At 37.4% G+C, this 12283-nt stretch overlaps 1 protein-coding gene across 1 annotated transcript in view; it reads right to left on the reverse strand.

The window, feature by feature from the left end:
* The window catches only part of TENM1 (teneurin transmembrane protein 1), a 469105-nt gene extending 457781 nt beyond the window's left edge, over positions 1 to 11324 (reverse strand). Inside the window, exon 1 of the mRNA XM_030967968.1 lies at positions 11272 to 11324. The gene's annotated coding sequence lies outside the window, so the exon portion shown is untranslated. The remainder of the gene's footprint in view (positions 1 to 11271) is intronic.
* Positions 11325 to 12283: the final 959 nt, after the last annotated feature.

The following is a 12283-nucleotide window of genomic DNA, read 5'->3' on the forward strand; positions in this document are numbered from 1 at the left end:
CCCAGCTGAATACACATCATAGGTAACAAACAGGGCCAAGAGCAGAGGGCTGCATTTGCTGACATCAAATCTCTACAGGAAGAAAAATTTATTCTTTATTAATAAAGGGTTCATGGAAAAACAATGAGTCAGGAATTCCTGCAGAGTTTTCAGCCATTCAGCAGACAGTGTGGCATCATCTTGTCCCACACTCGTTCACTGTTAATGCGGGGGGAGAGCAGCACTGGGCAGCAGTGTAATGCCTAAAGAGGCTACTGGAACAGAGGCTAGACAGTATTAAAGGAATAAAGTAGGTATTTATTAAAAGGCCTTTAAAGGATACACCTTGGTTAGTGCAAGAGCCTGGCCATGGCTCCACTCAAGATGGACCTGAGCTGGGCCCAAGATGGACAACCAGTCACATGTTTTCACACTTTTATAAGTTTTGGTCCATTTACATATTGGGGTCAATTCTCTAAATACAGCTCCAGGTTATGAAGTCCCATCCTCCCAGTTTCCTCTCCTCAATTTACTGTTGCTTATATTTTTTGTGCCCAGAGCTGCACCAGTGTCCTTGGTTCTCGGGCTGGAAAATGATCGTTTTGTCTGACTAAACTGTGAAGAGAACTTGCTAACACTTCATATGAAGTTCAGAGTCACACACTAAGGCAGTACAGAATCTAAAAAATATGAAAGCTAAAACTTAAGGCATCAGTGCAGTGTGTCCTGCCTGTGGGAGCCCCAGGTGTTCTCTTCACAGCTCAGCCCATTGTGCAGCAATGAGGGGGGAGAAGGGCAGTGCCAGCAGGGCACAGAGAGCCTGCTGTCCTTGGCAAAAGGGCTGATACCTTGGGACCGGTGGCTCCTCTGGAAATTAGCTCACCGAAAGCTAAGGAAAGATATAATTACTCAGTGATGTATTACATCTCCTTTGTCTTTCTATTTGTTCCCACATTTTGCACAGAAAACAATACCATGTCCATAAAGGTTTTATGTACACACACCCTCCCTCCTCCATTTCATTTGCAACAGTGAGAATTTTTGTGCTATATTCTGCAGATACATGGACTATTGTACAAAATTGATAATTTAGCCTTTTCAGTATTCTCTTCAGGATAGGCAAGTCCGGGGCCTCTGCAGATACATTATGAAATGATTGATTCTGCAAGAGTATTCCTTGGTACTTTTCAACATTTTAGTGATACAAAAATAAATTGAGTTTAGAAATTTCCATCATTCTTCTCTCTTTTCTCTCTAAGGAGAACATGTTACACTTTTTCTCTCAAAGGAAAAAAAAAGCAATCACACTTCAACCATTAATGTTCTCACTGAAATTGCAAAGCATCATACTAAATGTACCAGCATCCCTCTGACAGACATATAAGAGCACCTATTCACCAGTGTAATGGAAAAAGTTAGTGATTGCATATACTGAAGTGATTGAGCCAACAACCACTCTAATGAAAGGAAAAAAACCTTGATTAATAACAAGTGCCACTAAAAGAACAGATTGTTTTTTAAGGAATGAATCACACAGAAAGTAGTAATACATTGTGTCCTTGTCCATTGGCTGGGAATTGGTAAGGGAAAGAGCACAAAGACAAATGTCTAAAGATCAGCAACAGTTTTGCTAGAAGGATTTAAGAATGAATTTCTCCTTCTTCCCCGTGTGCAGGTGTATGGGAGAAGGTATTTCATGATTATATGTTTCTGGAAATCTCTTTCATGTTAACTATGCTGCTCTTCTAATGGTTTGCACTTTGTGTTAAAGTGAGGAGGATGCAGGTGGTTCTACCACAAAGCAGTGCTTTTGTATTTTAAGTCAGCATATTATTTCTCTAAATCAAAATAATAACTGTGCCTTTGCATACTCCTAAACCCTGAAATGTGCACACACCCCTACTTGAATAATGTTAATTCAGTAACACACAAGACAGGAAAACCTTTTCATCATTAGATAAGGTGAAACTCCAAGGGATACAACACATGTTTTAGGGTAATGACCAACATTACATGCAAGCAATGCTCAAAAGCAAAGAAAACAAATCAGAGTCTAAATGAATCAATTATTAGGATTCCATAAACCTTTTCTACATTTATTGAGATATTTTGTTTTTCTAAAAGTGGAAATGCACAGATTTAAACAACAATCATAAAACACTGTCATACCTCAGCTTTACAGGTTGTCTCATCATACCATTGAAAAATTTGTACCAGGTAAAGCCTAAGAACTGCCCAAACAAGAAAATTCCATGCACCTGGCTCTATAGAGCCATAAATAGAGTTCTATATAGCCAAAAATAGAAGTCTGTTAGGCATATTCTTCTAAATCAGCTGCTTTTTATTTATAGGAAATACTGACAAAGAGAACTCAAGAAAGATTTTCAGTCAAAAAAAAAAGGAAATAATTTAAAAAGAAAACCCTGAACATTTTTTCCTCTGTTTTCTAAATAAGAAAAACATTATTTGAGGCAATGTCTGAATCAGAGGTGATAGTTTTGGAGAAAATAGCGTTTAATGAAGTACATAGATCAGCTTTGTAAAAAACATTTTAGAAGTCACCATATCTCACTCCAAAATAACTTTGCTATTTTACCATAAAATTGTTGATCATTACTGATGGATACTCCCTAGCCAGATTTAACAACTACCCACGTGAGAGTGACAGCACACAAACATAAGACACCAGTTTTCTGTGAAAGCAGGGGATAAATACACCTCCTCTCTCACACAACTTCAGAAAGAGCCAGGAACTGCAGCCACCACCAACATTAGCTCCACCATTCCCAGCAATTCCAATCTGACAATGCTAAACACCAAACACAAGCCTCATCTACACATTCTTGTGCCAGTTCTCCTGCACTTACCCAGCATAAACCAAAGCAAATGCTGCTGAAATTTAGTTCTTGGTCAATATGGGAATTTGTGCTTGAACACAATTTTGTGCAACCAGTGCACTGCATCCTCCACTTAAAACTCAACAGGAGTTCCCCACTCCTTTCTCCTAAAACTTACAAAGCAGATGGGCTGTACACACAAACACTCATGTAGTAGAAACTCTGATAGCCACCAGGAGGTCTGGCTTCACCAGCAGCAGAGTGTAATAGAAAATCACCTGTGCTGTTACAGATTGCAGTTCTGGATATGAACATAACCCATTCCATTGCTTCCAATTTTTATCAATTTTTCACTTGTTACAGTGCTTACATGAAACCATCATAGCTGGAACAACATATTTGGTGCATATTTGTTTATAATTTTCTCAGTGAAGCAAACAGATCTACCTCCTGAAGAGCTACAATCCTAATCTCTTTAGCAATATCACTAACTAGATATTGGCTTTTTTTTCCCCTGAAAACATCGAGATTTGCTACTCTGCAGCAAATTGTTTCAGACACAGTGTCAGAGAATTGCAGCTTGAGAAACCTGCTTGGTGAAAACAAGAAAAAAAATCTGAACACACATAAAAATAAATAGGCCCTTCCTACTGATTGCCACTTCTATAAAAACCTCATTATCAAACTGGTATCTACACACTTCTTGTGGGGACAACACTAATTTATATAGTAAGAGTAGATGAAACAGCTGAAATTAGTCATGGAATAATGAAGAATTTGGGAAACTCTACACACTGTACCTTTCAAATGAGACAGGCTTTGCCTTTGCAGCAAGCTTGTATATTCTGGCTCTGAATCAGCAGAACACTTAAGTAAATGTCTCAATAGGATAATTATGCCAATAAGTATAAAAGTCATTCCATTGATTTTAGTGGTGTGACTCAAATCTAAGTGCCTACGTATTCCAGTATTTCTCCTGCATTGTGACCTTTAGCAATCATCTAAACAGAAACACTGCCTTCTGTGTTTATAGCTATTCCTGACCTCAAACAGAAGCTTTGTATTCCACAGATATCTCCATATTTTATTTTGAAAACAAGGTAATAGGCTTCCTTTCACTGTTTCAAACTGAGCTTCTTGCTGCTGCCATAAAACAGATCAGCAGGTTCAACAGAATAGACATAGGAATTGGACATAATCCATACTGATGACACTATATTATTAATAAATTACCTACTATGAACTTTCCATTAATTATTAAAGCAAATAAATTCTATTTTAAAGTGTTATAGATACTAGATAATTTATAAATATAGGATCATTGAATTGTAATTCAATTTTTCCCCCGATCTCTGTCTGTCCTTCTATTTCCAAATGACTTTGAAAATGTCCATCCAGGACTATTTGGTATGACTGTCCATACATGAACTTGAATGTCACCTGCAGAGCCAAGCCTGCTCTGTACCTGACAGCCTGCAGGAACAATGAAAGGACAGTGGCTGATCCAGAATCTGCTCTTTGGCATGAAGAGTTTCTTTGCAGCACCCTCTCAAAGAGCACATACTCACTTCTTCCAGCACTTGGAGCAACTCCTTTCTCTTGCTCCTGGATGGTGAATTGTAATTGTATTTTAAAGAGACTGAGAAGAAAAAAAAAGCAGCAAAGTGTGAAGGAGTACGTCCAGTGCTCAAACTTGCCTGTTACTTGACAGGCAAGTAACCTGTCTTCTAGAAATTCACTTTACTCTCTCACAGCTGATGGCCCCCAGCAGTTCTGCCATCAGATTTCTGGGAGAAAACCTCCAAGTGCTCTGAGTAAGGAATGACTGCAGACATGCCCTGCCTTAGGCAAATTTGGGGCTGGCAGAGCACTGAGCAAAGGCATGGCTAAGTGCCCAGCATGCTGATGTCAGAGTGCTGCTGCCCGAACTCTATGAGATGCTCTGAGACAGGTTTGAAATTTCCACTCCTACTTGTACAGCACACAGGTAGAGATCCACTGGACAAGTTGTGCTGAAACTGCTAATTTTACACATCCCACTGATGAAAAGCAAGAGCTGGGTGACTGTAGTGTGTCTGCACCTACCCAATTAAAAGAAAAGAGTCTTCATGACGCTGGGGATGTGAGAGAACAATTTTTTCCAAGGGGATTTCTGAAGGAGACAGGGGAAGTAATGCCCTGAAAAATCTTCTCCAAGATGCTGTCCCTAAACTTCTTGACACTATAAGGAACAAGCCATGCTGCTAAAACAGTTTGGATATATTCGGTATTACTATCTCATTATGTTTTTTATGATGAAAATTACATGTAAAATCTTCTTAAATGAAGGAATAGAAAATACAGAGACAAGTTGATTGCATTGAAATTATCTATGTTTCCAGCAAATACAATCCTGCTGGCTGTGGTTCAGATAGAAATCAAAATAAATCTACAGTAATTAAATTAAGAGCTTACACAAGAGCTTACACAGGCTGTCTTGGTTTGGTTTTGTACAGTTTCTCCCCATAGTTGACACCTTTTTATAATTTTGGAGTTTTTTTTTCAGCTGGAATTAACATGTACATCAAAGAATAGTGCCACCAAGACAGTGTTATCACTGTTCCTATTTTCTCACCTAGAGAAGTCCTGGCCTGCTGCACCTATTCTTTTTTAATCCAAGTATTGAGCTACTTGGGTTAAACAAAATAATAAATTACTTTGACATGACTACAGTTGTAGTTTTAAGATTTGGAAGAATGCCTACCAGGGATTAGATGAGATCAGTCTGCTTACACAGAGTTTTATCTGAGTCTCTGGAGACAGAACTTTAGTATACTAAGCTACCTGAAAGCTATCTAACACTTAAAACCCAAGAAAATCTCAAAATAATTTTTTTCTGGGAATATAGAGGAGTTGCAGTAGAGGTTGCTGCAAGCAAAGAGGTTGCTGCTTATAATATTATTTCTGGTACTATTATTATTATTATTATTATTATTATTATTATTATTATTATTATTATTATTATTATTATTATTATTTAGTTGTTAGAAAAATTATTACTTCAATTATTACTATTATTACTGCACCATTATGTGTAGTCTTAAGTGAAGTGGAGCTTGGACAGTAGTATTTTAGAAGTCATGCACTACTGAGGAGCAGCATGAATGCTGTGCTTGGTCTCACAGCCGCAACTTGAGAGTGCAGGGAGCTCAGACACGGGCACAAACACTCCTGGAAGTTTGAGAAAAAGATCTGGAAACTACCATCTCACTGCAAGCCTTGGTAGAATTTCACTGGGATAAAAGTCACTTCTGAGCTCCTGTGCCTGGCATGATTTGAGTTCCTCTGGTGCCTTGATGTTTGTAGCCTCCCTGTTCACTGGCAGCCTGAGGAGGGAGGCTCAGTGCTGATCCTCTAAAGCAGGCACAAAGTGCTCAGCTCCAGCAGCATCCCCATGCCCTGGGAGCTGCTCTTTGGTGCCACAGATCTCCCTTCTGCTGGAAAGCATTACCAGCCAGGAGATGGGAAGAACAGGATGTGATTACATTTGTGGATGTATAGGTGAAATTTGTCAGGCAGAAGATATATATTTAATCACTTACTGCCTTTCTGATGCTAGCAAAATGCATCACAGAAGGTACAATCCTTCTAATGCTAGCAAAAGCACATACTGCTATTATTTATAGTATATAGTGATCAGCTTTATTTACTCCAAAAAATGTTTTCTATATAAAATTATGTCCTACAGGCAGAAAACCAAAAATATAATAATACTGTAAGTATCTCTGGTCTTTGGTCAGCATTTATCTTTTGAATTATTCATTTTATCTTTCCTGTTACCGATTCACTGGTTTACAGATGTTGGAAGAACCACAAAACATCTCTACCACATGTGCTTTTGGAAGCCTAAATGCAGTCAGATGATTAAGCCAACTTAATACATCAATGATTTGTAAAATAATACTTTAAAGGTCTGTAAAATAATTTGAACTGTATAAAAATACATTTATCTTAAAGGACAGAACTCTAGAATATTGCAAGAAGCTGTCTCCATGGTGCACTACTGAAAAATTGCATTGCTGGAATTCTACAGCAACTCCATTTTTTTTTTTTATGTACATAATTAAAGGAATAATGAAATTTCACTGCTAGATAATTCAAGATTTCTGCAAGAAGTGCTTCTATCCTTAAAAACTATTCTTTGGTGTTATAAGTAGAAACAAGGAGAGCTCATGAGATCACAATTCAAATGGTTGTGTACGTTTACATGTGCTTTATAGTACTGGACAGTGTGAAAAAATCATCTTGACATCACAGATTTCCATTAATATCAAAATGAGGCTTTGTTACACAAAAGACTAAGGAATAGAGTGTACTATTGTCTGCTTTGGTGTCTCTGGAAGTTACACTGACTCTGGAGTCCTGTCTTGGAATTACTATGCAGTAAATTGCTAATGGATTGTGGAGGGAAAGTTGGAATGAGGCTCCATCCCAGTGAGACAAGTTGATGAGACACGAGCATAACAATTTGGCAAGCACATTCTGACACTGGATTATTCAGCAGTTACTGCCCTACATTAAGCCGTCGTAGTTAGGTGTAGCAAATTAGAATCAAAAGGTTTGTGTTATCATACAGAATACACTGCAAAACTTAAACAAGATATTTATGGAAAAAAGGGGGGGGGAAGAAGAAAGAAAAAAATAATAAAATGTCTGTCAAAGTAAGAGAAGACTTTGCTATTTGACATTTGAATTTCTCACTGTTCCTCTTGCTAATTTGCAATTGGGTCTAAACTTTCAATGGTGTAAAATTGATTGAACATTGAAAATAGTCATTCTAAGAGAGTTTCTATACACCAACAAGGTGAATGCTGCTATTAGAAAATGTTGTTAGTGGTTTTGTTTCCTTCTCATTCTTCAGATTCTTTCATAATTTAGCTCAAGCTATTTAAAAGCTCAAGATAGACCAGAGCTCTGATGGAATAATCAAAGATTAGCTTCAAAAATTAGAGACCAGAGATTGGAAACTGTGACCCATGAGCATTTTTTGAAACCAAACTCCATGGATGTCCAAGAGGGTCCACAAAAAGGGGAGGTAAGCAGGAGAATGGCTTGTTTCCACTGTCCTAGCATAGCTGTTACCTACTTTTAGCTTAGGTTAAATTTTCTAGAACTGAATGCTCACAGAGATTCAGGAGGTTACTGTAATGTGTTATTAATGTTTGTAAATTGCTCTCACAACCTTTAATAAAAGTGAAAAGGACAGTGTTGTTGCCAAGTATTTTTCATTGATTGCCTGGAGATTCCCAGCAGTCATTCTCCTTTTTCACTACGGCAATATTAATAGAGATTCTCTGATATGAAAACCAGCAGAAATGAATGTGTAAGATCCTCAGAGCAAACCATCCATCCACTGTATGGATGTAATCTCAAGCATTTCAAATGGTGCTGTATTTAGAATAGAAACTGCAAAGCATGCTTTATCTTTTATGGCATATAAATCCACATATGTCTTGAAAGTATGAATACCCCAAAGATCCATTACACAAATTGTCCAGGAAACCACATTTCATCTTGAAGGCCTGTAACCCTACCAAGACTTTGCAGTGGTGAGAAGCCACATGTTGAAAGATATTTCATGTTCTTAAGAACTTCCCTGATTGTACAAGCTAAGAGGAATTTATGAAATCACAGCATAAGACATGGTTTATGAGAGTGATGTCTAATCACATACCTAGTACACTTAAGAACACAGATAAATCAGATTCTTTCATCCATAGCATAAGGTTTGTTACTGTTCAATAAGCACAATAAGCTGCTCCACAAGCAAAACAGATACTTTTCTGTGTTTACAGTTGAAACTGCAAATATAGTAAACCATAAACATGATCTCAGCCAACCACAAGCATGATAATGGGGTTTTAAACACAGGAATTATAACCTGAAAGTAAATGTTCCTCTGGCTGCAGGACTGGTTTTTTTCACATCAAATATCAGCATCTTCCAGGCAGACAGCATAAATGTGCCACAAGGAAGAGGGAGATATTCAGAGCACACAAGGAGGGAGCCAGTCTGATTCCCTGAGCAGAGCCCTGCAAATTCCCTGCATTCAGACATTTTCACTGTGGACTCTCCTATGTTGGAAAGGTGCAGAATCTGACTAAAATGCCTCTCCCAAACTTGGCACATTAATTAGATCTCTTTCTGTTGTAGAATTTTCCAAAGAAGCTCACAAAGTGGCCTTCCTTTAGGGCATTTTCAATATCCTTCTGTTAACTGCAAAGCCATGTCTTTTCACTAGAATGTTAGGAACAATTATGTCTCAAAATTCCACATTCATGTTACTATCAGTCATTGGGCTAAAAACTCTCATGTCAGTGAATGAGTTAAAAATTCCTGGGAGACACAGACACTCAGACATCCCAGATATAACACTGTAATAATTTAAGTCTTGATTTTGTTTCAACAAACCAACTGTGTTCAGTATCAGTAGGGGTCCCAATTAAACTGCATACATAGTTAGCACATAACTCATTTCAGGCACCATTTCAGTGTAAGATTTTTTTTAATGTCATCTGCACTAATCATAAGATAATTATGTTTATAAGAAGCTAATAATTACAAAGATTATCTGTTTTAAGTTGTTAATATGCCTCACCAACACATGAAGAAGCAGGAAGGTTCGGAAGGTAAAAAAGTCAATTTTTCTTAAACCAGAAAATATAAGAGAATCTTTTTAAAAATAAATTTGAGATGTTTATCTATTGAAAGAAGAGCTTTGAAATGCAGTTATGAGGAATTGAAAGAAAATTGAAGAGCAACAGACAAATCAAGTGTGCTTTATATTCAAATCCTATGAAGAGTAGTTAAATTAAAGCTTAATTAATTTTTTTTGAAGATGGATCCTGTTGGTAACTGATTCTACACAAGCATTCCATCTTGCTTCCATAAGCAATGGTAGGGAGTTAATATATAATAATTAATACAGAGAATTACTATAATTTTGTTAAATTATAGAAATGTTTGTTGTTTCATCATCTTTTTCAGTCTCAGAGACCAATATCATGAGAAATTTTAGCAGACATGAGGCAGTAGATGGGCAACCTAGAAGACAACTGTGCTGTAAGACACTGTCACAGCAAGACAGGATTCAGAAACCTGGAAGTTATTTGGCAAACCTAAAGGATTAACATAGCAAAGTCAAAAATCTACACATGTAAAAGTAATTTCTGATAGAAATTCTAGGAAATACTTCAGGAATGCTTCTATCAGTGAGCCATTTCCAACATCAGCTCTGGATGTGGAGGGACAACTCCCCTCAGCAACAAATCTGCTTTACAAACACACCTACTGAACCCAGTTCTACTTACTGCTGACAAATACCACTGGCAATTTTCTGCCTGGCCTATGGCTTTCCATGGTCTGATGATTAAACATTTTTTCCCAGCTACTTAATAACACCCTTTACACAGCTTGAAAAGCAAAACTATAAATAGCATCCTTGAGAGAGACCCTAGAGGAGATGTGTGGTTAACACTCCCAAACCAAATACATGATATTTTATGTTGAAAAGGTGAGAGGCCAACAAACTTTCTAACCTGCTGGTTTTCATATAAAGACCCTGAGGTGAAAGCATATTAAGGAGCCACTGAGCCTGCTCTGCACCAGCTAATATTAGTTTGAACTTGACCCTGGGAAGGGATGTGAGAATGCAGAAAAAATGAGTGGGCAAAAAAAGAAAAAAAGAACTGAGATCCCAATATTGTCTCTTGTGCATGTCAGCAGTGGCTGCAGGGGTGGCCACTGCAGGCTATACTCCTGCAACTCAGGAAAGGTTTATATTTTTCAAACCATATCTGCCTTACATCCTTAGCCTGTCAAGGCTAAATCACTTTACTACTCTTCTCTGTCACCTCTAGTTATGCCTGCCTTGCTCTATCTTATTGGAATCCTAAGTGACATAGCAAAAGTCAATTCCAGGTACTTTGGACAGATCTATTATCAACAACAAAGGGTAGTGCAGCTCTAAGTGCTGAAACAGTTTAAGCCCTTTAATACAATACCCAGTGTTGCATTCTGCACATTTGAAAAACATAAATCAAGACTGACCCAAAAGTGAATTTTAAATAACTTCAGAAATTTTAATTATATTCAACAGTTCAGTATTAAGATGTCAAACAATCTTACAGAGGACTCAGTAGTACAGAGAAGTACACTTAGCAACTACTCCTATCAGTCATTTGTGTCCTGTGGCTACATCAACAGTAAATCTCTTGAACACAAACAACAAAATCCTCAATGTATGCAAGGACATGCTGGTACTTACAGATTATTTACAATTAACATGCCTAACATGATCACATTTAGTGCTCAACAAATAATTTTTTAATGCCATTGATCCTGGATTTTTTTTAAAGCTACTTTCCATTCCTTTGACAGATGTGCTATGCTGCATTTCATTACTTTTTCTCCTTACCTTGTTCTTTTGTTTTAGATAAGTGATGAGGCCTTCTAAAAAGATTAAGTACTGGCAGGCAAAGCAATGGCCCAAACACGGATTTAATTGGAACCTCAAATCCTGTGGAAAGCAAAAAAAAGAAATTAAACCATTAATAATTTAATTTTACTAGCAGACAGAGTGAGTTCATGTATCCTGCTTTAGGTAGCTTCCACTGCACTTCTTTGTATTTGATTTCAATAGGTATGCAGCCTGCTAGTCAAACCATGTTGGAAAAATAATCATTTACAGGAGATTTCAGGGGGGTGTGCACAGCTGCTGATGGGGTTAGTTCTCATCTGGAGAAATAGTCCATTGATGATTGGTAATGTCAGAATTTACTTGATTTAAGCTTTAAGTTCAAAATGCACTTTTTTCTGAGAAACCTAAGGATCTTCCCATGCTGTAGCATTCAAAATGTGTGTCCTTGTGCTGCTCTTTGCCCCATGAACACGTGACAGAGCACAACCATTATACAGCAATGTGACTCAAATGCAGCCAAGTCATAATGCTAAACAATTCACACTTCAAGACAACAGCTACTGAAAGAAATTTCATTTCTTTCAAGATTGGAAAGGGCTCTAAACATAAAAACCTCCATAAAAGTAAACCATAAAAGCAATTTTTTAGAGAGTCAGAGGTTATAAGTTGTGGTATTGGGCAAGGAACAACCAAATAACCAGCAAAATAAAGCAATCCAGAGTATGAGTAGCTTGCTTATTTCTGCAAATGAGATATCTCTGCATTAGTAATTTTTATTCAGACATAAAGTACAAAAATCTCAGGTGCATCACAGAACATCTCTAATATTTTGGTCACAGAATTATGCTTTATATTTCAAAAGACCACAAGACCAGACTCTTACACAGTACATGGCATTAATACAAATTATTTCAATGGACCAGGAATAACTTCCCATGTAACCAATCTGACCAACAGAGCTATAATTTCCCAAGCTCTCAAAGCTACATTGGGGAAGAGGCTTGTTTCA

This window comes from Camarhynchus parvulus, chromosome 4A (genome assembly GCF_901933205.1).
Source record: "Camarhynchus parvulus chromosome 4A, STF_HiC, whole genome shotgun sequence".
Lineage (NCBI taxonomy): Eukaryota > Metazoa > Chordata > Aves > Passeriformes > Thraupidae > Camarhynchus > Camarhynchus parvulus.